This window comes from Mastomys coucha, unplaced genomic scaffold (assembly GCF_008632895.1).
Source record: "Mastomys coucha isolate ucsf_1 unplaced genomic scaffold, UCSF_Mcou_1 pScaffold23, whole genome shotgun sequence".
Taxonomy (NCBI): domain Eukaryota; kingdom Metazoa; phylum Chordata; class Mammalia; order Rodentia; family Muridae; genus Mastomys; species Mastomys coucha.
The window spans coordinates 78,038,370-78,042,216 of NW_022196906.1; positions in this window are offsets into that span (position 1 = coordinate 78,038,370).

Genomic DNA, 3,847 nt, shown 5'->3' on the forward strand with positions numbered 1-3,847 from the left:
GCCTGCATCCATATACAATTCAGGGACACTTGCTGAAGGTGGCATTGCTTTCCAAGGGCTGGGCTATCTGACAACATTTAAAAAAAAAAAAAAAGCCTACAGACTTGCCCACAGGCAATCTGATGGAGGTATTTTCTTTATTCTTTTCTTTTTTAAAATAGTTTTTATTGATTCCTTGTGATTTTCACATCATACACCCCAATGCCACACATCTCCCTGTCCCTTTGTATCTGCCCTTTCAATCTTACCCCCAAAATAAAATAAAATAAAATAATATTTTAAAAAATCTTATCATGGAATCGTGGAAGTTATAGTGTGTCACACAGTACACCCTTTTGTACGAACATCTTTCCTTGCAGATGTTCACTGCAATAAGGCATTAGTCTGTTTTGATGCCTCTAGCTACTGCTACACTATCAATACTGAATCTTCATGGGGGACTTCTCATAGATATTCTGCTGTTGCCCTGTGTCATGGAGATCCTGCAGGTTTGGTTCTATAGGACCAGCCTTTTTACATGCTCCAGCAGATCATAGAAGAAGTGAATGTTGAAAGGGGCTAACCCAAAACCTTGGATCTTGGCCTAGGTGATGTTTGAATTGGTCGGCCCACCAGCTCTCCTGCAACTGCACATCAGGATGAGCTGCAGCACTGCCCCAGTTAGCTCAACCCAATGCCGTAACTAGCAAGGGTTAGGGTCAGCTCTCCTGCTCTCATGTCCTTGGGCAGGCTCATCTGTGCTTTAGTCACCAGGGCCAGCTCTACAGTGCTGCCCAGGTGAGGTCCAGAGACCACTCTTCCAAGTATTGCAGCCAGTGAGGGACAGGGCCAGCTCTCCAGCTTTCATGACCTCAGGGCCAGGATGCCCTCTTGCCACAAGCATCAAGGGGTAAAGGGCAGGGGCAGGGCAACTCTCCCTCACCCACGGCACCCCATTGCAGATGAGGGGTGGAGCCACCCCTCTCATTCCACACCTGGAGGCATTTTTTTTTAATTGAAGATCCTGTCCCAGAAAATTCTAGTTTCTGTCAACTTGACAATAAACTAACCAGCATACTTGAGATGTTTCAACAACAAATGTCCCCTCTAAGTGCTACTTAGGGTAAAAGCAGTTCCCATTACTTGAGCTCATACCATCAGAAAGCAGGAAGAGGCAGGCAGCTCAAAACCTACTTGGCTTCAGAGAAGTCTACCTTGTTCAGTGTTGAACATTCATTACACAAATCCCCCAACAATCCACAAAATATATAGAACGAGCATTTGTCTAGTCACTGAGTGGGAAATACCGCAGAATACTGATTCTATGAGGTTAGCAGACACTGGCCAGCCCCATCCACATGCATCCTTCCTGGCTACCAGAGATCTGGGATTAGTTAGACCTCAGGGATAGCTCATTACTGATTCTTGGCTTGGGCTGCCAATATGCTTTCCATTACAACAGTACACAAGATAAACAGTTTATGAGGATGCAAGGTTTACTTTGACTCTTAGACAGGCTAGTTTATCATCGGTCAGCCCTGTTGTTCTGGGCAAGGCAGCACATCACTGAGGGAGTGTTTGTGGAGACACTTGTCTCATGACCAGGAAGCAAAAAGGAGAAAGAGGATAAAGCCAGGATCCCCTTTACCCTATTCAAGGACTTGTCCATGTAAAGGCTTCTCCCTAGATCCTTAAATTTCCTACCACCTCCCCAGGCTGGGGAACAAATCTCTAATACACGTGCCTTGGGGGGAACATTTAAAGTGCAACTCCTGGCACTTGTGAGAAGAGGTTCTGGACAGCCTGTGGACAGCCAGTCTGTCTGGGACTTTTCTTAACTGAGACACTGGGGGAGGATAGCTTGGCAGGGCTGGTTAACCACCAAAGCAAGCAACATGAGCTGATGAAAGACAAAACCAGACCGTGACTTTCAGAACCAGAAATGAAAGCAATCTGCAGTTCAAAGGGAAGCAAGTTTTGAAGTTCCTCTTCATTCTTATCCCAGAATCAAACCCCGAATCAAAATCTAACTGTTCAAGTATCTGAAATTTCAATCTTAAAATGTTTGAAAAGCACAGGCTCATTTTAAACCATTATCCAATTGTTTATAGTATAAATTACAGATTTTCATTGGGGGCAATTTCAAGGAAACTGTGTGGAAAGGGGGTTAAAGTCATTCATTCTCTGCCTCTGACAATATTTGCTCCCAGAGATAAGGCTCTTTTGTAAACTTAAGACAATGTTTGCATGGACTTTGGAAAGCCTACCTGCAGTTATTCCAGGAAAAAAAAAAAGAATTTGATTCATCCTTTCCCTGAAGAAATGCCATTCAGAACATTTAAGTGATGTGAGACAGGGTCTTCTCTTACCTGAACTTTGGCTCCAGATAGGTGATGTCGGGAAAGAACTGTATTGGGCACCACAGTGAGAGGGTAGAGACTATGGTGGTACCCAGGGGAGATGCTCTATGCATATGTGATACTGTGGCTGAGTATAGCCCCAGCTTGTAGCTTATGTTTTTCCTCTGTAAGCTCTCTCTATGCCCTCCCAAGACTCCTATCTCATCCTTGCTCCAGGGAGACACGGGACATGATGGGTAGCCAAACCGTTGGGAGAGGAGCTGGTGATAAAGACAGGGAGAGGACTAGGGGACATGGGAGGGAGAGCCACTCAATCAGAAACCCAGCCTTTCCTGGGTTAGAAGGACTTCCTTGTGTCTTAACCCAAGGGGACAAAGAACACAGTTGGTCCTGATAGGGTTCTGTGTTAAGGATGGGGCCTGTGATGGCATGGTAGAGAGAATGGCACTATCAGGAGATGTGGCCTTGTTGGAGTAGGTATGTCACTATGGATGTGGGCTTAAGACCCTCAGCCTAGCTGCCTGGTAGTTAGTATTCTGCTAGCAACCTTCAGATGAAGATGTAAAATCCTAACTAAGACAGGGCCATATCTCAATAGGTTGACTGTAGGGTGCTTCTAATAATGACACCTTCAAGACCTTAGTGCCTAGGTCAAGTGAAGAGCATGTGGCAGGTGTAGAGTCAACAGACTTCCCCCACTGTGGGGTTGCAAGAGCACTGTGGACTGAGTACTCATGTCATAGGAAACTAGGCATTTAGAAAGTGTCTTAGTTAGGGTTTTACTGCTGTGAACAAACACCATGACCAAAGCAAGTCTTGTAAAGGACAACATTTCATTGGGGCTGGCTTACAGGTTGAGAGGTTCAGTCCATTATCATCAAGACGGGAGGCATGACAGCAGCACCCAGGCAGGCATGGTGCAGGAGGAGCTGAGAGTTCTATATCTTCATCTGAATGCTGCTAGTGGAAGACTGACTTCCAGGCAGCTAGGATGAGGGTATTAAAGCCCACATCCACAGTGAGACACCTACTCCAACATGGCTACACCTCCTAATAGTGCCACTCCCTGGGCCAAGTGTATATAAACCATTCCAGGATGCAATCAGGCATAGAAAGGGTGCTGATAAACACCCATTGAATGGTGATTGGATTATGATCTTGAGAACTAAGATTTGAACTTGTGCTTCCTGAAGAAGTCAAATGCAGGAACTTAGCAAAACTAGAACGCCATTTCAGTGCATCTTAATACCACACTATTAGTTTATAATAATTGTGACTTTAAGGAGGACTAGATTTCTTATGATACAGAACAGGAAGGGAAAAAATCTACAGAATCGTAGTATGATTTTGGAGAAAAAAAATATTAATTCTTTCTCCTTTTTTTCCACTCTTCCTTCTCTGTTTATGTATGTTTGGTGGTGCTGGTGCTGGTGCTGGTGATGATGGTGGTGGTGGTGATGGTGGTGCTGGTGCTAGTGGTGGTGGTGATGGTGGTGGTGGTGATGGTG